Below are 23,968 nucleotides of genomic sequence, written 5' to 3' on the forward strand. Positions count from 1 at the left end.
CATACAAAAATAAAATTAGATCCCTACTTCATGTAATAACAGTAATGACTTAAACACATTTAGTAGGTACAGTTCTAAGAGCTTTTTGCATATCCTTGTTGCAACTTCACACTTACCTATCAATAGACACTGTAATTTTTATACCCATTTTACAGATTAAGAGACTAGGGCACATAAAGGTTAAGTGATTGGCTAAAAAGCGATAGAGCTGAGATGTGAGCCCAAGCAGTCTAGTTTCAGATTCCATGCTCTTAATCACTATGCCATACTATTTCTCACTTCATAAAGAAATCGAGTTAAGATATATTAAAAATTTGACCATGAAGATAAAAAAACTGAAAAAATTTAGAAGAAAACAAAGAAGAATATCTTTAAGACTTCTGACATGAAATAAATAAAACTGGTAAAGTATAAGTTATAAAAAATATGGATGGCATATACTACGATGAAAATTTTCTTCATCGAAAGACATCACAATAAGAGTGAAAAAGATATCTGCAGCATGTACAATCAACAGAGGCTTAGTATGCAGTGTATATAGAAGAAATAATTCTCATCACTGTGGAAAGGACAGACAATACAATAAAAAAGTAACACATAAAAAACACACGGTGACATGGAACCTCACTGATGAGGAAAGAGAAATAACTAATAATCACTTGAGAAGGTGTTTGTAATTTCACACCTGTCACATTGACAGAAATTTAAAAAACTTCTGACAATACTACATCATGACAAGGATGTAAATCAGTGGCAAGTCCTACACACTGCAGGGGGGATGTAAATTGGTGTAGCCACACCGGAGATCAGTTTTACAATATTTAATAAAGTTGCAGATTCACTTGCCTTATAACTCAGTGACCCACAGGAATATACCCCATGGCACCTTGTCCAGGAGACAGAGATGGTCACAGCAAAATATGTTTTGTAAAAGTGTTTGTAATAGCAAACACTAAATCATCAACAGAAAAGTGGATAAACTCATGGTGGTATATTCACACAAAGGACTAGTATGCAGCACTGAAAATGAACAAACTAGAGCCAAGTATATTTATAAAAGAACCTTATAAACATAGTGATACTTTAGAAAATTGAAGAATATGTAAAAGTTAAATACATAAAGCTATGTAAATGTTAAAAAGTTAAAAAATATATAATGGTTAGCAAATTTAAAAAAGTATATAAAAAATAAAAAAGTATATGAAGGTTAAAAGCATATAACACAATTCAAGAATTGTTAAAGGTTAGATATACACAGAATAAAACTACCAAAAATGATTGGAAAAGGCAAACCCTAAATTCAGCAGTGGTTACCTTTAGAGTGAAGGGGGGGATATATGTGTAATGAGTAAGCAGAGGGCATTAAATATACTGGGTTAGTGTCTTTTGAGACGAGGTGGTTGCATAGCATCAACCACCAATTCAGTGGACATGAACTTGGGCAAACTCTTGGAGATGGTGAGGGACAGGGAAGCCTGGAGTGCTCCATGGAGTCACAAAGAGTCAGACACGACTTAGTGACTGAACGACAGCAACAACAAAGTGCTGTTTTATTCCTTAAACTAAGGGTGGGTGCATGGTACTTACTTGCTGTTTCCTTTTCTATGTCTTAAATATTCCCCAAATAAATTTTTTTTTTAAGAGAAAAGAGCTGTAAAATGCAGGCAAGTCATCTGAATGTTAATTGTTGTTGGGCTTTCAGCTCAGAAGAGGCAAGAAGTGACCACATTGCCTCCTGTGGCATCCACTCTCTTCCCTTCTCTTATTCCAAGAAAGAGAAATGCTGTCAAGAATATTTTTGGATTTCCTCTTTCTGAGAGCCAGACTCTTTGTGTTTCTGTCCTAGAATTCCCTTCCTCGTGGTCTGGATAGGGTACTCTTTGGGTAAAGCAAGCTCTTTGCCGAGTGAGTGCTTTTTGCAGTCACTGAGGTTTCTAGTCTTCTGTGTTTGACAAGCTGTTTTTGATTGAATGTTTTTTAAGTGTGCTTTTTACTAACAGGCTCTTAGTGACAAAATTCCCTTACAAATAAAGTGTGCCTGACATATAGCTATATTCCTCCTCTGCACAACCAAAGGGTCTTCTGGATGAGCCATAAATAAGAATGGAAGAGCTTGGTGTCTGGTGCCTCTGGAGGGCTCATAGCATCTCTCTGGGAATCCGTTTGGTCTCAACCAAAAGGAAAAGCTGGAGAGAAGGAGGTGTTTTTCACACAGTCATGGTGTTTTCTATGCTCTTCTGTACAGCAACGTCAACTGAAAATATCATTCTGGTTGTGGATGTTATTGTGTAATATCAATACTTTGCCACAGTGAGTTTTACCCAAGTATTTTAGTATAGTGGGTAGAATAAATCTGAGTTCAGATATTACTCTTTTTGTGTTATTTCAATAATATTTTTCCCTTTTCAGCATCCTGGCCATCAGCTTTAGTATTTGCAAAGCACCAAGGGGAGGAATAAAAAGCAGCCGACCACCTCTTTGTTTACATAAATTCAGACGGATCCAACCTGGAAAACTATTATAAAAACTGGAAAATAAATGCTTTCTCTCCCCTGAAAATTTATATTTCATAATAATCATTATTTTGATTACAGTGGCAGTGAAAATTCTTCCAGGGAACTCAGCATTTTTTTATTGTTTCAAGGAGTTTTTTTTTTTTTTTTAATTTTTTGGTTTTGTCAATTGCTGGTCATTTAAATTTGGTTCCACTACTGAACTGAATTTGGAGCTTAAGAATGGAAAGATTTATTTTAACAAACTTCTTAAAGCACATGACTTTCTAAAGTGGTAATAAGAGGGAGGCATTGCCTGGATATGGTAGGGCCGGGGTCAAGGAACAGGTATGATCCGAGAGTTCTCCTTGCCTGCAGGAACATTCCTCTGTAACAGTCATCATTATGAAGCGGCATGGGTGGGGTAGACCTGACCCTGGAATCCTGTTTATTGTGCATAAAAGACTGCCTTTTTATTGTGCAGTTGCCAAGTTGTCTCCAACTCTTCACCACCCATTGGACTGCAGCATGCCAGGCTTCCCTGCTCCTCACCATCTCCCAAACTTTGCTCAAGTTCATGTCCTTTGCATCAGTGATGCCATCCAACCATCTTAGACACCACTTAAAGCCGTTGCCTTGTTATTAACTCCTGTGATGCTGGAATGGTGAATTTAAAAAGTATTTATTTATGTGGCTGCCTCAGGCCTTAGTTGCATCATGCGGGATCTTTCCTTGGGTCGCCCGAGTTTCTAGTTGTGACCCGCAGGCTCCAAAGCAATTGGGTTCAGTGGATGCAGCACTTGGATTGAGTTGCTCTGTGGTGTGTGGGATCTTATTTCCCCAATCAGGGATCAAACCCATATGCCCTCCATTACAAGTCAGATTCTTAACCACTGGGCTATCAGAGAAATCTCTGGAATGCTGAATTTTATCACCTGATTATCCATTTTCTACCAGCATCCAAAAACATTTTACCAGATGTGTGACTGGATTTCTCCAGTAAACACTTTCTACTTTGCAGTCCTCCGAGTGAGAAGAATTTTCCAATAGTATTATTTAATCCTTAGAAGCATATTTATTTTCCTAGATCACTTGCATTTGGTTACTTAGCAAAGAATGTATGAAAACGTCGTTGTTAAGCATGAAGCATGCGGTGAATGTGCCTGGATGCATGGCAGAACTGGGAGGCCGGGCTGAGTGCTTTTATATTGTTCATGTGGATGCTATTGTCCAAATTTCTGTAGCTGTGGCACAACAATATAGCTGTTCTAAGGGGTTCGTACCGTGACAGAGGGAGATGGCAGGGTAGAAGGACATGCGCTCATCTTCTCCTGCGAGAACTCCGAAATTACAACTTGCTGCTGAACAACTGTTGACAGGAGAATGTTGGATCCCACCAGAAAAAGATACCTCACGTCCAAGGGCAAAGAATCCCCAGCAAGATGGTAGGAGGGGAGAAGTCACACTTGGAATCAAACCCCATGCCCACCAGAGACACTTGGAGAGCTCAAACTTTGTGTGCACCAGGACCCAGAGACCCAACAGAGACTGAGCCAGATCTGTGTCTGAGCATCTCCTGCAGAGGTGAGGGGCAGCAGTGGCCTGCCGCAGGGACAGAGGCTCTGGGTGCAGCAGACCTGGGTGTGGCATAAGACCTCTTGGAGGAGGTTGCCATTAACGCCACAATAGAGTCGCCAGAACATACACAGGACTAGGGAAATGGACTCTTTGAGGGCACAGACAGAACCATGTGTGCACCAGGACCCAGGAGAAAGGGGCGGTGACCCCACAGAGACGGACCCAGACTTGCCCGTGAGTGTCGAGGGGTCTCCAGTGGAGGTGTGGGTCAGCAGTGGCCCACTGCAGTGTTGGGGGCATTGAGTGCAGCAGTGACTGCTTGGGGCCTTTTGAAGGAGGTCGCCATTATCTTCATTATCTCCACTATAGTTTGGCCTCAGGTCAAACAACAGGGAGGGAATACAGCCCCACCCATCAACAGAAAATTGGATTAAAGATGTACTGAGCATGGCCCTGCCCATCAGAACAAGACCCAGTTTCCCACTCAGTCTCTTCCCAACAGGAAGCTTCCATAAGCTTCTTATCCTTATCTATCAGACCACCAACAGAATGTAAACCACAACCACAGAAAACTAATCAGACTGACCACAGGGACCACAGGATTGTCTAACTCAATGAATTGTCTACCTTTGAGCCATGCTGTGTAGGGCCACCCAAGATGGACAGGTCATGGTGGAGAGCTGTCAAAATGTGGTCCACTGGAGAAGGGAATGGCAAACACTTCAGTATTCTTTTCTTGAGAACGTCATGAACAGTTTGGAAAGGCAAAAAGATACAATATTGAAAGATGAACTCCCCAGGTTGGTAGGTGCCCAATATGCTCCTGGAGATCAGTGGAGAAATAACTCCAGAAAGAAGACTGAGCCAAAGTAAAAACAACACCCAGTTGTGGATGTTACTGGTGATGGAAGTAAAGTCTGATGCTGTAAAGAGCAATATTGCATAGGAACCTGGAAAGTTAGGTCCATGAATCAAGACAAATTGGAAGTGGTCAAACAGGAGATGGGAAGAGTGAACATTGACATTTTAGGAATCAGTGAACTAAAATGGACTGGAGTGGGTGAATTTAACTCAGATGACCACTATGTCTACTACTGTGGGCCAGAATCCCTTAGAAGAAATGGAGTAGCCACCATAGTCAACCAAAGAGTCCTAAATACAGTACTTGGATGCAATCTCAAAACTGACAGAATGATCTCTGTTCATTTCCAAGGCAAACCATTCAATATTACAGTAATCCAAGTCTATGTCCCGACCTGTAATGCTGAAGAAGCTGAAGTTGAATGGTTCTATGAAGGCCTACAAGACCTTCTAGAACTAACACACAAAAAAGATATCCTTTTCATTATAATGACTGGAATGCCAAAGTAGGAAGTCAAGAGATACCTGGAGTAACAGGCAAATTTGGCTTTGGAGTACAGAATGAAGCAGGGCAAAGGCTAACAGAAATTTGCCAAAAGAAGGGACTGGTCATAGCAAACACCCTCTTCCAACAGCACAAGAGAAGACTCTACTCATGGACATCACCAGATGGTCAATATAGAAATCAGATTGATTATATTCTTTGCAGCCAAAGATGGAGAAGCTCTATACAGACAGCAAAAACAAGACCAGGAGCTGACTGTGGCTCAGATCATGAACTCCTTATTGCCAAATTCAGACTTAAACTGAAGAAAGTAGGGAAAACCACTAGACCATTCAGGTATGACCTAAATCTAATCCCTTATGACTATACAGTGGAAGTGAGAAATAGATTTAAGGAACTAGATCTGATAGACAGAGAGCCTGATGAACTATGGACGGAGGTTCATGACACTGCACAGGAGACAGGGATCAAGACCATCCCCATGGAAAAGAAATGCACAAAGGCAATATGGTTGTCTGAGGAGACCTTATAAATAGCTGTGAAAAGAAGAGAAGTGAAAAGCAAAGGAGAAAAGGAAAGATATTCCCATTTGAATGCAGAGTTCCGAAGAATAGCCAGGAGAGATAAGAAAGCCTTCCTCCGTGATCAATGCAAAGAAATAGAGGAAAACAACAGAATAGGAAAGACTAGAGATCTCTTCAAGAAAATTAGAGATACCAAGGGAACATGTCATGCAAAGTTGGGTTTGATGAGGGACAGAAATGGTATAGACCTAACAGAAGCAGAAGATATTAAGAAGAGGTGACAAGAATACACAGAAGAACCGTACAAAAAAGATCTTCATGACCCAGATAATCACGATGGTGTGATCACTCACCTAGAGCCAGACATCCTGGAATGTGAAGTCAAGAGGCCTTAGAAAGCATCACTACAAAGAAAGCTAGTGCAGGTAATGGAATTCCAGTTGAGCTATTTCAAATCCTGAAAGATGATGCTGTGAAAGTGCTGCACTCAATATGCCAGCAAGTTTGGAAAACTCAGCAGTGGCCACAGGACTGAAAAATGTCCGTTTTCATTCCAATCCCAAAGAAAGGCAGTTCCAAAGAATGCTCAAACTACCACACAATTGCACTCATCTCACACGCTAGTAAAGTAATGCTCAAAATTCTCCAAGCCAGGCTTCAGCAATACATGAACCGTGAAATTCCAGATGTTCAAGCTGGTTTTAGGAAAGGCAGAGGAAATTTGCCAAGATCAAATTGCCAACATCTGGAAAAAGCATGAGAGTTCCAGAAAGACATCTACTTCTGCTTTACTGACTATGCCAAAGCCTTTGACTGTGTGGATCATAATAAGCAGTGGAAAATTCTGAAAGAGATGGGACTACCAGACCACCTGACCTGCCTCCTGAGAAATGTGTATGCAGATCAAGAAGCAACAGTTAGAATTGGACATGGAACAACAGACTGGTTCTGAATCAGGAAAAGAGTATGTCAAGTCTGTATATTGTCACCCTGCTAATTAACTTATATTCAGAGTACATCATGTGAAATGCTGGGCTGGATGAAACACAAGCTAGAATCAAGATTGCTGGGAGAAATATCAATAACCTCAGATATGCAAATGACACCACTGTTATCGCAAAAAGCGAAGAAGAACAAAAGAGCCTCTTGATGAAAGTGAAGGAGGAGAGTGAAAAAGTTGGCTTAAAACTCAACATTCAGAAAATTAAGATCAAGGCAATCTGGTCCCATCACTTCATGGGAAATAGATGGGGAAACAGTGGAAACAGTGGCTAACTTTATTTTTCTGGGCTCCAAAATCACTGTAGATGGTGACTGCAGGCATGAAATTAAAAGACACTTGGTCCGTGGAAGAAAATTATGACCAACCTAGAGAGCATTTTAAAAAGCAGAGACATTACTTTGCCAACAAAGGTCTGTCTAGTCAAAGCTATGGTTTTTCCAGTAGTCATATATGGATGTGAGAGTTGGACTATAAAGAAAGCTAAGTGCTGAAGAACTGACGCTTTTGAACTGTGGTGTTGGAGAAGACTCTTGAGAGTCCCTTGGACAGCAAAGAGATTCAACCAGTCCATCCTTAAGGACATCTGTCCTGAGTATTCATTGGAAGGACTGATGATGAAGTTGAAACACCAGTACTTTGTCCACGTGATGGGAAGAGCTGACTTCTTGGAAAAGACCCTGATGCTAGGAAAGATTGAAGGCAGGAGGAGAAGGGGATGACAGAGGATGAGATGGTTGGATGGCATCACTGACTCAATGGACATGAGTTTGAGTAAGCTCTGGGAGTTGGTGATGGACAGGGAACCCTGGCATGCTGCAGTCCATGGGGTCGCAAAGAGTTGGACAGGACTGAGCGACTGAACTGAACTGAAGGCGTGGTCTGTAAAAGTAGATGTGATGGTCTTGTTTATGCTCTGTAGTCATATGTAAAACAAGGTCTGCCACATAATACATGCTCTTTGCCCACTGAAGGAAAAGAAGCATTAATGAGTGAATAGGTGACAGATTGAATACAAGACTTTTTATGTTCGTCATATTCATTCTTCTAACATTCCAGAATACCAGTTTTCTCTAACTAGGGCTGCTGGGAGATACAAAGAGCAGTAGAAAGTACCCAGAAAAGAGACAAGAAAGCAGCAGCTGGGAAGCACAGGCAGGTCATAGGTCTCTAATCATCTTCTGTTTTATACACACAAGATTAAAGATTCCCTCTGAGTTTTGATTAAGGATGCACAGTTACAAGATTAAATATGGGTGAGTCAAATTAGAAAAGGTTTAACTCCAATCTCAGAATTAATCAAGGCTCCCTCTGCTACCAGCTCCCTCCCATTAAGCTGTCTTTACAGCATGGGATTAGAGAAAACCATCTAAGACTTTGTGTCCTCTGGCTCTCTGGTACCTTTTTCATACAGCTGTCCTCGTTCAGATCACAAACAATTCTCCTGTCAAGAATCAAAGCTCATTTCCCCTTGAAGTTTCTGTTTATAAGCATGACAAAATTCATTCCAGAGTCTGCACATATTTATTTATTTTGGCGACTGGCAGGGTCTGGTATCAGGTACAGCATGCTCTCGCCTTATGCATTGTCACGAAATGTATTAAAACTTGGTACGCTTGTCTATGTCCAAAAACACCTCCTTAATCATTCCAGTAATTATGCAAACACTCCCATGGGTCCGGCTATAAACATGTCCTTCCCTTCCCGAGAAGCCTTCTGATTCTCTCCTTGGAAGCCATACCAAAGGGAGTGTGGGCAGAATGCACCATTAATAAATCCACCGAGGGGAGGTTAATATGATCATGAGGCATCTGTGAAATAAAACTGTCATGGCTTTATTAAAGGCTGTAGTTCAGGCACAAGCTTGCATGGTAACAATAAAATAATTCTTAAGAAAGAAATAAAAGGATCAAAAAGAAAAATGTGGATTCTAACTGTAGACTAGATTCCAGATTTTGCAAATATGTTTTCTTGATTGATAAAGAATAAGAGCTATTGCCCTTTAAATGTGTTATTGGTTGTAAGAAAACATTCAAGTCCAAGAAAATTCTGCAGAGACTTTGTTACTTATGGCTCAAAACCTGGCAAGAGTTTCCTAAGCACACTGAACTCTTGGTGGTCCATATTTGATGTAGGTTCATCTCTTCAAGGGGTAGATGATCATGCTTATTCATGGAGGTCTTCCTTTCCCCCCCATGGGAGGGGACCATGAGTTTCAGAGACTCAGAGTCATTTAAAAAGGCCTATATTATCTTCTCTATCTTCTCTCTTCTTTGTTTTTTGTTTTGTCTTACCTAGTACCAAGGAAGACCAGGAGAAATGTGAAAAGTTAGACCCTAGGTTCTTATGTAAGGTTCGAAACACAGAAGAGCCCTCATGATCCGGGTGTGTGTGTATGTGTGTGTGTGTGTGTGTGTGCATGCACACTCAGTTGTGTCTGACTCTTTGTGACCCCAGGGACTGTAGCCTGCCAGTCTCCTCTGTCCATGGAATTTCCTAGGCAAGAATACTGAAGTTGGTTGCTACTTCCTTTTCCTGGAGATCTTCCCAACCCAAGGATTGAACCCTTGCATTTCCTACATTGGCAGACCTGTTCTTTACCAGCTGAGCCACTATTATCAGATAAAGATATACAATCTCACAAAATGGAAAATGTCAGATATAAAGATAATGGAACCCCATTGAGTGCTAACATGGGCTCTTTAAGGAACCTGGGTCAAGGGAGAGCCATAGACTCTCACGTGCGGCAGCCCACATTGGCTGCTGTTTATAGTTGAGTGAAGGAGTCGATGCTTTGGGTTCCCAGATCCCAAATCATTGAGACACAATTTTCATTTCAAACTGTCTGCAGGGCATGATGGGAGGACCCCTGAGAAACTATTGAGATAGCCCTTCCAACCTCTAAGATTAGAATGTAGTGTTCCCTGAGAAAGAAGCATCAAACATCTGGAAATGTGGATTAGCAGAGAGGGCTTTTATGGTCAAATAGAAAATCCTGGGCTTTATCCTTTAGATCACAGAGTCAATGGAGAAGTTTGGAGAGAGGAATAATGGGACAGAAAAATGGTGTCTAAAAATATGGATTTGAGTATGGTGTAACTTGAAAGGTTTCTGGCAAAGAAGCTAGTTCAGAATATTTTTCCAACAATCTGTGTCGGAGAAGATGAAATACTGTTGGTCTGTTGAATGAGCTGAACTCAACAAGAAGGGAAATAAGGAACAACTTTATTTTCATTCATCTATTGTATTTGAACATGTTCTGTCCAATCCTCTCCCCTTATTTCTGGATGAAGTCTGGGCAAGATCTCACAGCTCTTTTGTCCTTTTGCCTCATTAGAAAAGTCCCATTTTACTATCACTTATTAAACGGTCCAGTCCAGTCTTAACGGAAACCTCAGCTTCATATCCAAGTCTGAGCTTCTCTCCTTTCCCCTGGCTCAGGTTTGAACTATCATCTAAGAAAGGGGTGCAGCCCTTCCTTCTTATACTCCTTTCACTTCTTCGTACCTCCTGCAAGTCACTCATCCTGGATTGTAACATGGGAAAGAAGGGGTTAGAATGAAATGGAGAAAAGCATTTTTACTTAGTTCACATTATTTGTCAGGTTCCCCTGGTTGTTATTGATTTGTGTGGCTGGCCTCCATGTTCTGGCTTATCTGTGGGCTGCTGAGTGATCTGCTGTGTGTATCACGTGGGGTTTAAATGGTGTGGCAGGAAATTCACTCCTCAGTTGGCTTCTTCCCACCTTCTGCCTACCACCTTCTGCCCTGCATTATATGCATATCCACTTGCATCCCATCAAGGCGGTGCAAGCCTGGCTACCTTCTAGTGTTCACTGAACCCATGGGAAATGCATGGCTCCTTGCCATTCCAAACTCAGGCTGTCTCTGATGTTCTTCTCCTCTCTCCTACCAGCATCTCCATCTTCTACCTTCTCCAGTGGGAAGCAGGCATCAGACATGTTCAACAAACACCCCTGAATTCTACCACATCCACGTCAAACACTCCAGAGAACAATTCCACTGTATTCTTCTCCAGGGAAGTAAGAATTTCTGCAGTTTGTCAAGCCTCCAGCTGAGGAGTGAGATATTGTTAAGGGCAGAATGCATCTGTTGAAGTCTCAGCCCTAGAACTTCAGCACGTGACTGTACTTACAGATGGAATTTGGGAAGTAATTAAAACAGAGTCACCGGGGTGGGCTCTAATCCGCTATGACTGGTGTTCCTATAAAAAGAGAAGATTAAGACACAGAGAGTTGCAGAGAGAAGACCGTGTGAAGGTACACGGAGAGAAAGGCCAAGGAGAGAGACTTCAGGAAGAACCAACTCTCCTGACACCTGGACTGTGAGAACCGATGACTGTGAGAAAAGAAAGTTGTGTTGTTTGAGGCGTCCAGTCTGTGATATTTGTTACGGCAGACCTAACACACTAATATGTTGCTGTTGTTGCGGCTCAGTTGCTAAGTCATGTCTGGCTCTTGCAACCCCAAGAACTGTAGCCCAGCAGGCTCCTCCCTCCAAGGGATTTCCCAGGCAATGGAGTGCATTCCCTTCTCCAGGGGATCTTCCTGACCCAGGGATCAAACCCACGTCTCCTGCATTGGCAGGCAGATGCTTTACCACTGTGCCACCTGGGAAGCCCAGCAAACTAATCTAGGTACCCATTCTCATTTTGCCCATTTCTGTAAATTGGGATGTGTGAATCAGGAATTTTGAAAATTCCCCAGAGTTCAGCTGGACTCTGAAGGCAAGAGTGTAGACTTGTGTGAGTGGCATCAAGAGCTTGGGCCTCTCTGCACTGGGGTACCACAGGGCAGACTGGAGGAATTCAGCTGTGAACAGAGGCCGTACCCTGAAGCTGAGAGGTTGCTGGTCTGGCCCTGTGCCTGCCCAGTCGTTCAGCCGTGGGCATCCTGGGAAGAGGGCTTCTCCGTCTGCGCGCACCTGTGGTTTGGCTCTGCAGCACTCCACCTGTATCTATGTGCATGTTTATTTGGTTCTTTCAACTCGGATGCTCATGTTTAAGTCTGTTTCTATTTCTGCCACAACAGTGGGCAGGATTTTCCTTTGAATGGCGGATGCTTTGAGAAAATTTTATTTTATTTGTACTTGTGTATGTGTTTTTCTCTCTCACATTCTACTTATTCAAGCTGAAAGAAAATGAGAAGAAACTAAGCGTTCATTTGAATTTCAACTTCAGGCTATAGCCCTTTTGACTGTGAGCCTATCTTGAAATTCCAATTTGGATGGCGTTTGTTTCAGGACTTAAAATAATGCAGGATTCTTTTAGCTGAAAATGTGAAATCAATGCCTTTTTGATGAATAGAAGTTTTACATCTGAATAATAAATAGGCTGGTCTTTGTTTTCATAAATAGCTGGGGAAAATCATAAACCTCAGTTATCTCCTGTCATTAAACTCATCCTGGAGATGTGTGGAATCTACTTTAGAAATACTTAACAAAAATAAGTTCACAGATGTAGATTATCCAAGGAGAAAACATTAAGCATTAAATATAGAGACTATGAATAAATTATTTGTTCTGTATAAAAACAGAGAAGCTCACAATGGAAGCGTGAATTAGACTAAGTGTCATTGTTGTTGTTCAGCTGCTAAGTCATGTCTGACTCTGAAAGCCTACAAACTACTGCATGCTATGTTCCTCTGTCCTCCACTATTTCCTGGAGTTTGCTCAGATTCATGTCCATTGAGTTAGTGATTTTATCTAACTGTCTCATCCTCTGCCACTGCCTTTGCCTCCTGCCTTCAATTTTTCCCAGCATTAGGGTCTTTTCCAATGAGTCAGCTCTTTGCATCTCGTGGTCAAAGTATTGGAGCTTCAGTTTCAGCATCAGTTCTTCCAATGACTACCCATGGTTGATTTCCTATAGGATTAACTGGTTTGATCTCCTTGCAGTCCAAAGGACTATGAAGAGTCTTCTCCAGCACCACAATTTGAAAGCATCAATTATTTGGCACTCAGCCTTCTTTATAGTTCAACTCTCACCTGAACATGGCTACTGGAAAAAAATCATAGCCTTGACTATACAAACCTTTGTTGGCAAAGTGAAGTCTCTGCTTTTGAATATGCTGTCTGGATTTGTCATAGATTTTCTTCCAAGGAGCAAGCATCTTTTAATTTCATGGCTGCAGTTACAATCCTCAGTGATTTTGGAGCCCAAGAAAATGAAATCTGTCCATTTTTCACCTTCTATTTGCCATGAAGTGGTGGGACTGGGTGTCATGATCTGAGTTTTCTGAATGCTGAGTTTTAAGTCAGCTTTTCCATTTTCCTCTTTCACCCTCATCAAGATGCTCTTTATTTTCACTTCTTACCATTAGAGTGGTATCATCTGCATATCTGAGGTTGTTAATATTTCCCCCATCAATCTTGAGTCCAGGTTGTGATTCATCCAGCCTAGTATTTCTCATGATGTACTCTGCATATAAGTTAAAAAAAAAGCAGGATGACAATATACAACCTTATTGTACTTCTTTCCAATGTTGAGCCAGTCAGTTGCTCCATATCCAGGTCTAATTGTTGCCTCTTGACTTGTATATGGATTTCTCAGGAGACAGGTATAAGTGGTCTGGTATTTCCATCTCTAAGAATTTAAGAATTCCCAGTTTGTTGTGACCCACACTGTCAAAAGTTTTAGCATAGTCAATGAAGCAATAGTGTTGTTTTTCCAGAATTCCTTTGCTTTCTCTATGATCCAACAGATGTTGACAGTTTGATCTTTGGTTCTTTTGCCTCTTTGAAGCCCAGCTTGTACATCTGGAAGTTCTCAGTTCACAGACTACATAAGCTTAGCATGAAGAATTTTGAGCATTACATTGCTAGCATGTGAAATGAGTGTAACTGTACAGTAGTTTGAACATTCTCTAGCATTGCCTTTCTTTGGGATTGGAATGAAAACTGATCTTTTCCAGTCCTGTGGCCACTGCTGAGTTTTCCAAATTTGCTGACATATTGAGTACAGCACATTCACAGCATCATCTTTTAGGATTTGAAATAGCTCAGCTGGAATTCCTTTACCTCCACTAGCTTTGCTTGTAGTAATGCTTTCTAAGGCCCACTTGACTTCACATTCCAGGATGTCTGGCTCTACGTGAGTGACCACACCATCATAGTTATTTGGGTCATTAAGACTTTTTTTTTCTTTTATATTTCTTCTGTGTATTCTTATCACCTCTTCTTAATATTTTCTGCTTTTGTTGAAAAGCAGGTGGCTTCCTGGCTGGCTCAGAGGGTAAAGCGTCTACCTGCAATGCAGGAGACCTGGGTTCGATCCCCAGGTTGGGAAGATTTCCTGGAGGAGGAAATGGCAACCCACTGCAGTACTCTTGCCTGGAAAATGCCATGGCTGGAGGTGCCTGAGGGTCCATGGGGTCACAAAGAGTTGTACACGACTGAGCATCGTCACTTCTCTATCATTTCTGCCTTTTTCTTGCCCATCCTTGCATGAAAATTTCCCTTGATATCTCATTTTCTTGAAGAGATCTTTCCCATTCTGTTGTTTCCTTCCATTTCTTTGCATTGTTCATTCAAGAAGGCCTTCTTATCTCTCCTTGTTATTCTCTAGAACTCTGCATTCAGTTGGGTATTTTTTTCCCTTTCTCCCTTGCCTTTTGCTTCTCTTTTTTCTCAGCTATTTGTAAACCCCCTCAGACAACCACTTTGCCTTCTGGCATTTCTTTTTCATTGGGGTAGTTTTGATCTCTGCCTCCTATACAGTGTTACAAAGCTCCATCCATAGTTCTTCAGGCACTCTGTCCATCAGATCTAATCCCTTGAATCTATTCATTACCTCTACTGTATAATTCTAAGGGAGTTGAGTCATATATGAGTGGCCTAGTGGTTTCCCTACTTTCTCTCATTTAAGCCTGAATTTTACAATAAGGAGCTGGTGATTGGAGCCACAGTCAGCTCCATCCAGGTCTTGTTTTTGCTGACTGTTTAGAGCTTCTCCCTCTCTGGCTGCAAAGAACATAATCAATCTGATTTTGGTATTGACTGTCTGGTGATGTCCACATGTAAAGTTGTCTCTTGTGTCATTGGAAAGGGGTGTTTGCTATGGCCAGTGTGTTCTTTTGACAAAATTCTGTTAGTCTTTGCCCTGCTTCATTTTGTACTCCAGGCCAAAGTTGCCTGTTATTCTGGGTATCTCTCCACTCCCTACTTTTGCAGTCCAATCTCCTATGATAAAAAGAAAACCTTTTTTGAGTGTTAGTTCCAGGTATTGTAGGTCTTCACAGACCTGGTCAACTTTAGTTTCTTAGGCATTCGTGGTTGGGGCATAGACTTGGATTACTGTGACGCTGAATGGTTTGCCCTGGAAATGAACCAAGATCACTCTGTTATTTTTGAGATTGCACCCAAGTACTGCCTCAGACTCTTTTGTTGACTATGGGGACTACTCCATTTCTCCTAAGGGATTCTTGCCCACAGTATTAGATATGTGGTCATCTAAATAAAATTTGTCCATTCCCATCTATTTCAGTTCACTTACTCCTAAGCTGTCGATGCTCACTCTTGCCATCTCCTGCTTGGCCACATCCAATTTTTCTTGATTCATGAACCTAACATTCTGGGTTCCTGTGCAATATTGCTCTTTACAGCACTGAACTTTACTTTCACCACCAGACACATCCACAGCTGGGCGACATTTTCACTTTGGCCCAGTCGCTTCCTTTTTTCTGGAGCTAATAGTAATTGCCCTTTGCTCTTCCCCAGTAGCATATTGGAGACCTTCCACCCTGGTGGGTCATCTTCCAATATCATATCTTCTTGCCTTTTCATACGGTTCGTGGGGTTCCCGCAGTAAGAATACTGATTTGCCATTTCCTTCTCGGTGGACCACGTTTTGTCAGAACTCTTCACAATGACCCATCTGTCCTGGGTGGCCCCGCACAGCATGGCTCATAGGCTCATTGAGTTACGCAAGTCCCTTCGCCACAACAAGGCTGTGATCCATGAAGGGGACAGCATCATAGTAATTACCAAATATAAGACAGTTCAAAAAAGACTTTAGTGTTTATGTTTATCTGAGGTTGATTTACCAGTTACTACTACATGGTTGGTCGTCTTCCAGTGGCAATAAAGGATGATTTATAATAAACATAAAGAGTAGGATATCCTCTGTGATTGATACCTTGATGAGGTAGGGAAATATATTGCAATTAAATTACCATGGCTTTAATAGTTACAAAATTAGCATATATGGCTTAGTATTATAAGCATGCATGCTATTTGGTTGTCTTATCAATTCTGGGTCTGTAGAGTATTAGAAAATATCACACATAAATAGAGTTCCTATGAGATTCTGCTTGATTTTCATTTGGGGAACTATTTGGTCCTCTTGGGGGAGGACTTGTACTTCTACAATTTTCTTCCAAGAACAACTTCTGGATCATTTCATTTTAGTAAAGTATGTATAATTTACTATTTTTAAAGTTTTGCTCTTTTGGTGGAGCACAAGAAAGCAGAATTTGGGAAATGGATTACAGATTTCATATGAATTCAATGTAGAAACTATGTAAAGAAAGCAAGCATAATATTTAATCTCTGATACCCAAGCACAATCACTAAGCATAGAAACATATCAAGAGAGGTGTTTTGCTTTTAAATTTTTTTAAAAGTAAAAATCCCCACTTTTTTGGGGTAGTATATCGGACATGACTGAGCGACTGAACTGAACTGAAGTATGCATCGATTTTCTGTATATGTATTAACTGTTCTGCTTTAACAAGCATTCTCTTGTTAATGATTATTATTTTAAACATTTATATTTTGAAATAATCATTTACTCACAGAGGTAAAGAGAAGTCCATGTGCCATTCATTCAGTTTCTGCATTGGTAATATCTTACATAACTGCAGTGCAGGGGAAATATCAGGAAACTGACATTGGTACAACGTGTGTATGTCATTTCATCCCATGTTACAGATTTGTGTAATCACCTTCACAAAATACAAAACTATCCCATCACTGTAAATGTGCTACCCTTTTAGAGTTAAGCCTCTCTGACCTCCACCATTTCTTACTCCTGCTAATGCGAGTTTGTTTTTCTTCTCTATTGCATTGTCATTTTGAGAAAGTTATATGAATACAATCATTTAGTATGTGACCTTTTGAGGTTGACTTGTTTTCCAGCTGGGCAGAATGCCCTGAGATTCATCCAAATCGTTGCATGTTTCAAGTTCCGTCTTCTAAATGCTGAGTAGGATTTCAAGGTGTGGCTGTATTAGTTTGTTTAGCCCTTCACCTGTTGAAGTACATTTGAGTAGCTTCTGCCTGTTTGCTGTTGCAAATAAAGCTGCTACGAAAAATCCTGTCCCAGTTTTTCTGTGCTCCTAAGTTTTCACTTCTCTGGGATATTCTCAGGAGTGTGATTATTGGGTCACAAGATGAATATATGCTTAGTTTAGCTTTTTTCTTTAAAGAAACTATCAGGTCATTTTAAGAAACTGATGAGTTTAAGAATGTGCCAAGGCATATGGGGTAAGGATGTACCATTTTGCATTTCACCAGCAAGATTTTAGAGGTAGAGTTATGTCACATCCTCATAAGCATTTGGTATTATCACTACTTTTTATTTGAGTACTTCTGTTAAAGGTATAGTGGCATCTCATCATGGTCTTATAAATATTCTTTTAAAATATGATTTTTAGTAGTTGGGGTTGTCTTCCTCCAGCATGTATTTGAGATCTTAATAGATGATTGTTTTTCTATACCATCTTAACCAATAACCATTATAGCCTATTCAATGATATTTCCTCAAAAATTCTATTCTCACTGTTTTATTGAACTATTACCTGGCCAGAGAAAACAGCCTACAGGTTGTCTCTTTCTTTAAACCAACTATTTATACATTGTCTTTGTGTTAGCTACTCTCTCATAGGCTTGCAGGGAGAGAGAGAGAGAGACAGAGAAAGAGAGAGGCAGGGAATCAATGTATCCTGATTTAAAATGAATACATTTGAGGCTGCGGCTTGAACCCAGGCTGTGAGCTTATTGTGTTGGTTTTTGGCCTGGCGTATGTCATCAGGAGGCATTTGAAGTCCCTGTTATCTGATCAACATAAACCTTCCTTGCTGCCTCGCACAGTGAATTTTTGTAATCATCAGAACTTGGCTGAGGAATCGCCTTTGGCCTTCAAGAGACCACAGCTCCTTGTCTGAATTTCCTTTCATTGCCAGTTGGAGAGGGCTTCAGAGAGGAGGAACATGAAGGCAGGGGTGCATGCGGAGGTGGGTTTATGTGGGTGAGGAATGCAGTTTCATAAAATAAATTTTGCTAGGGGAACGAAGTGCTCCCGCCTTCGTGGGAAGACAAGATTGAAGAAGAAGCTCTCCTTAATGCATTGGGCAAGAGCAGGTCGATGGATGAATCTGCCAAGCTCCCTTCCTGGGAAGAAACAAGTCCCCCAAACCCGAGAGCTAATGGCATGCCAGTCAGTTTAAAAATGGACATTAGACCTGAGGCAAATGTGATGCCTATTAAACTGTAGAGTTTGCGAGAGAGGGGCACCTAATTAGGGCATAAGTCAGCCCACTGTGACAGCACTTGGTCCAGGGAAGATGGATTCACAAGCCTGATGCTGAACTCCCCGACTGAGCTGAGTAGGTTCACCTCTTGCCTGTGTCATCACAGATAATCCTCCTGGGACATGAGGTCTTAATGTATGAGTTCGTCAAGGCTAGATGTGAGACTTAATAACTCCATAAATCTCTGGGAGACTTTTTTTTTCCCTAACTGACTACTTCGTAACAGCACTTATTGATGATGAGCTGAGTTTTCAGAAATCAATTGCTAATTAGTGACCCAGACAAGAAAATGATATAGATGATACCCAGGTTGCAGACAAAAGCTATGAAAAAAAGGGGGAAAGCTACTGAATACAGAAAGAATTCAAAGGCAAACAAGACCTGAATGCCAAGTCAGCTATAGAAAAACTCCTTGGGCTTGAAAGTAGGAGGCCTAGCATCTAGTTCTAATGCCAGCGTGAACTTTGAGAGCGTATCCAGGATGTTCGTTTTGTGGACTAAACTAAGTGATCTGGAGAGTCTGATGTGGGCTTATTCTTTTTTCTTAAGTAGACTTTCTTGTTTAGGGCAATTCTGGGCTCACCACAAAATTGAGCGAGAGGTGCAGAGATTGCCAATAAATTCCCAGTGTCCACATATGCATAACCTCCCCTACTGTCAAAATCCAAAGCCAGAGTGGGGGTTTTACATTTTCACAATGGCTGAACCACACTGATATTTCACTGTAATCCTAAGTCCATGGCTTACATTGGGGCTCACTCTTGTTTTCATATATCCTATGGGCTTTGACAATGGATAAATGATACGTACAGGCGTGCTAGGTTGCTTCAGCTATGTCTTGACTCTTTACAACCCTGTGGACTGCAGTCTGCCAGGTCCCTCTGTCCAAGGGACCCTCCAGGCAAGAATACTGGAGTAGGTTGCCATGCCTTCCTCCATGCCTTGACCCAGGGATTGAACCCGCATCTTTTACATTGGCAGGTGGATTTTTTTTTTTTTTTTAACCACTAGAGCCAACTGGGAAGCCCACAAATGATATACCTCCACTTTTGTAAGATATAGACTAGTGTCACTGCTCTGAAAAGTCCTCTGGGTTCCACTTCTTCACCTCTCCTTTCCCCCAACCCCTAATAACCAATGATTCTTTTACTGCCTCCAAAGTTTTATCTTTCCTAGAATGTCATGCAGTTGAATCAAGCAGTACGTAATTTTTCACTTAGAAACACGCATTTATTATACTTTTCCTGCTTGTCTACTCATAGCTTGACAGCTCATTTCTTTTTAGTGTTAAGTAACCTTGCATCATCTGGAGGTACCACAGTTTATTCATCCATTCTCCTGCTGAAGTACATCTTGGCTGCTCCTAGGTTCTGGTGATCATGACTAAAGCTGTTCTACATATCTACGTGGGGCTTCCCAGGTGAATCAGCAGTAAAGAATCCACCTGCCAATGCAGGAAACGTGGGTTCCATCCCTGGGTTGGGAAGTGGCAATCCTCTCCAGCATTCTTGCCTGGGAAATCCCATGGACAGAAGAGCCTGGCAGGCTACAGTCCATGGAGTCACAGTGTCCAACACAGCTGATTGACTGAGAACACACACACACTTTGTGTGAATCATTTTTAACTGAAGATCCATAATTGACATTAGAGTTTATTCTGTGTTATACAGTTTTGAGAGTTTACTAGAATGAATAATAACAAGTATCCATCAAACAAATAGCATATAGATTTGGCTTCATTGACCTAAAAATTCCCACTGCCACACCTACTTCTTTTTTACCCTCTCCTTCTCATCCCCTGGCCAAGTATTGAACTTTTTACTGTCTTCATAGTTTTGGCCTTTTCCAGAATATCCTATGGATGAAATTATATAGTATAAAGCCTTTTTTGGAGTGGTTCTTTTATTTAGCAAAACACATATAAGATCCCCCATATCTCTTTTGTAGCTTGATACCTCAATTGTTAAGGTTAATTAATTTGACCACGAGTTATTCAGTGCATAGTTGGGACTAAAGACAAAAACACAAATGAGAAACAGCTGTCCTTATTTGAAGTTTACATGGAAACCAGTGGAGAGACAGATGATTAGACAGTGGCACTGTAAGGCAGAAAGGAAGAAATGAGGTGGAAAGTGAAGACAGTGCGTGGCATCAGGGGATGTTTAAGAGAAGAGAGCAGGGAGATATAGGAGTGTAGTGGAGGAGACAAGGTTTGAACGTAAGCTGAACCAGCTTCCTGTTTTATAAGCCAGAAAGGGGAAAGAAAACATGAAAAAAAAATCCACCAGTTGAGAAATTAATGCATTAGAGGAGAGTGAGAAAGTGAGACAGAAGACAACAAAGAAAAATATATTTTTAGTTGTAGTGCTTCTGAATGAATATTTGCTTTGAACATTTTATATTATTTCTTCTCATAACATGAAATAATCTTTCTGGTGCCTAGAACAAAATTAATTCTTTTCTCCTGAATAACTGAATTTAGATATGGGTCTTTTCCTGCTGAAAATTATGGTATGTTAAAACTGGAAGGAACCTTGATGGAAATTTGGCCTAACTCATTCATTTTGCAGATGAAGAGACTAATGGCTAAAAACGAAGTGATTTTCCCAGGTATTTAGGAAATAGGAGTGTGGGGCTGGAAAGTAGGTCTTGTGATTCTAATGATCCTACTCTGCCTTCTTTCTAAAGATACAGAAAAAATGAGCAATAAATATGTCCAACAAAAATTCTAAAATACATCGCGACAAAGAGGAGAATGACGGGTGGAACTGTTTCTTACCCAAGTAAGAGATGAGTCCAGAGAGTTCTTATATACCAGATATGACTGAAATCAGGAACTAGGAGAAAAAGGGGGAGATAAGAATAGTTGGTGTGGAGAGAGAAGAAAGGAATGGAAACCAGTAGAGAAAGGAGCTATGGGGACGGAAAGAGCGAATGAACAAGCATGCTGTTTGATCCTTCACTTTAAAGAGGATGTTGCCATTTTTATAGAGTCAAAACACTGAGTGCTGGGCAACTTTAAATTTCCAGATAGCCAAAGATGTGCGAAAATAACATCAATTCCAGGAAGGAAGTCGATTTCTGGTCATCTTTTGAGAAAATCTCAAGTGTGAGGCTATTCTTCTGAGGTCAACCCACTCTCACAGATTTTCTTAATTTGATCCTTGTTTCTCCAATTTTCTATATCCCTTTTCTGTGTTATTCTAGAGTGCTTGGATATAAGAGCAACTTGCATGCTGCTGGGGGAGTTGATGGAAAGCTCATTTGCTCTTGCCAGGCCTGTTAGTGTCCCACCAGAAAGGATTAAGATCTGTCCTTTTTCTCCTTTTCCTTCTTTTCTCCCTCCTCTTTCTCCTTCTGTTCCTCTTTCTCTCTGTCTTTTTTTTAGCTGTGGATAAAGATGGTCTGCATCCCTGCAAATTGTTTCCTGTGACTAAGACATTATTTTTTTGACTGATGTTTTTAAATGGCTTTGCATCTTTTCTCTCTTCCTTCCCAGACAGAGAGGTTTTTACCTACTCTGGGGATAAGAAATGGTGGGGTGTGGGTGATGATAACAGGGAAAAGGAACATTTTTTAAATCCAAAGCTAAAATAAGGCCTCTTAGTTCTTTGAGAGAATTGCAATGACACATACATGGAACACAGTCCCTGAAATCCTCTTGTCCAGCAGCATGAATGGGATGGATGCAATGGGGTGGTTGTAGGAATATGAATTAATGCTTCACAATATGGGCTTCCTTGGTGGCTCAAATGGTAAAGAATCTACCTGCAATGCAGGAGACCTGGGTTCAATCCCTGGGTCAGGAAGATCCCCTGGAGAAGGAAATGGCAACCCACTCCAGTACTCTTGCCTGGAGAGTTCCATGGAGAGAGGAGCCTGGTGGGCTATAGTCCACCGGGTCACAAAGAGTCCGACATGACTGAGTGATTAGCTTTCACTTTTTCACTTTTCCTCACAATATATCCCAGCATATGGAAACAGTGGCAGATTTCATTTTCTTGGGCTCCAAAATCACTGCAGACAGTGACTGCAGCCATGAAATAAAAAGATGCTTTCTCCTTGGAAGAAAAGCTATGACCAACTTAGCATATTAAAAAGCAGAGACATTACTTTGCCAACAAAGTTCCGTCTAGTCAAAGCTATGGTTTTTCCAGTAGTCATGTATGGATGTGAGAGTTGGACCATAGAGAAGGCTGAGTGCCAGATAATTGATGCTTCTGAACTATGGTGCTGGACAAGACTCTTGAGAGTCCCTTGGACTGCAAGGAGATCAAACCAGTCAATCCTAAAGGAAATCAACCTTGAATATTCCTTGGAAGGACTGATACTGAAGCACCAATACTTGGGCCACTTTATATGAAGAGCCGACTCATTGGAAAAGACCTGATGCTGGGAAAGATTGAAGGCAGGAGGAGAGGGGATGACAGAGGACGAGATGGTTGGATGGCATCACCAACTCAATGGACATGAGTTTCAGCAGACTCTGGGGGATAGTGAAGGACAGGGAAGCCTGGTATGCTGCAGTCCATGAGATCTCAAAGAGTTGGACAAAATTTACCAACTGAACAATAATATAATAATAATGATAATAATGAAAAGTTCAAAACATCACTAGAATTACTAAAAGTGTCATAGACTAGGGACTTTCTGGTCGTCCTGTGGTTAAGAATCCATCTGCCAATGCAGGGAACATGGGTTGGATCCCTGGTCAAGAAACTGAGATTCCACATTCCCATATGGCAACTACTGGGCCCGTGAGCCCCAACTAAGATGTGACACTGGCAAAAACAGAATAAATAAATAAAACAAGAATGATATCGAGTAGATATGAAGTGAGCAAACGCTGTTGGAGAAACGGTGTTAACAGAATCACTTGACAAAGTGTTTCCAGCAAACCTTCAACTTGTAAAAAATGCAGCATCTGTGAAGTGCAGAAAAATGAGATATGTTTGTATATGAACTTCCCAGATGGTATTAGTGGTAAATGACTCACCTGCCAATGCTGAAGTTGTCTTACAACTTGGGTTCGATTCCTGGGTCAATTCCTTGGTCAATTCCTGGGTCAATTCCTTGGGTTCAATTCTTGGGTCAGGAAGATCCCCTGGAGGAGGAAATGATTTCCCACCCTAATATTCTTGCCTGAGAAATCCCATGGACAGAGGAGCCTGGTGGGTTACAGTCCATGGGATACCAAAGAATCAGACATGACAGAGCAACAGAGCTACACAGATGCCTGTATATGCCAGTGCTTTTTAATAGACTATTTTTGATAGTTGTTTTACAACTGCTTTCCAGTTTTTTGCCTATATATGATAGCTAATTAACACGCCACATATTTGCCTTTCAAAATTATCCCAGTGTTACCAGTGACTTTACTTGTTTCATTTGAATTAAGAAAGTGGTTCTCAAAAAGCAGAGATGTTACTTCGCTGACAAAGGTCCGCCTAGTCAAAGCTA

General features: G+C 41.1%; 1 non-coding gene across 1 annotated transcript; it reads left to right on the top strand.

The window, feature by feature from the left end:
• The first annotated feature begins 14,193 nt into the window (after window positions 1–14,193).
• TRNAC-GCA (transfer RNA cysteine (anticodon GCA)) lies at window positions 14,194–14,265 on the top strand. Its single transcript has one exon. It is a non-coding gene; the product is annotated as a tRNA-Cys (tRNA).
• Window positions 14,266–23,968: the final 9,703 nt, after the last annotated feature.

This window comes from Muntiacus reevesi, chromosome 21 (genome assembly GCF_963930625.1).
Source record: "Muntiacus reevesi chromosome 21, mMunRee1.1, whole genome shotgun sequence".
NCBI classification, from domain to species: domain Eukaryota; kingdom Metazoa; phylum Chordata; class Mammalia; order Artiodactyla; family Cervidae; genus Muntiacus; species Muntiacus reevesi.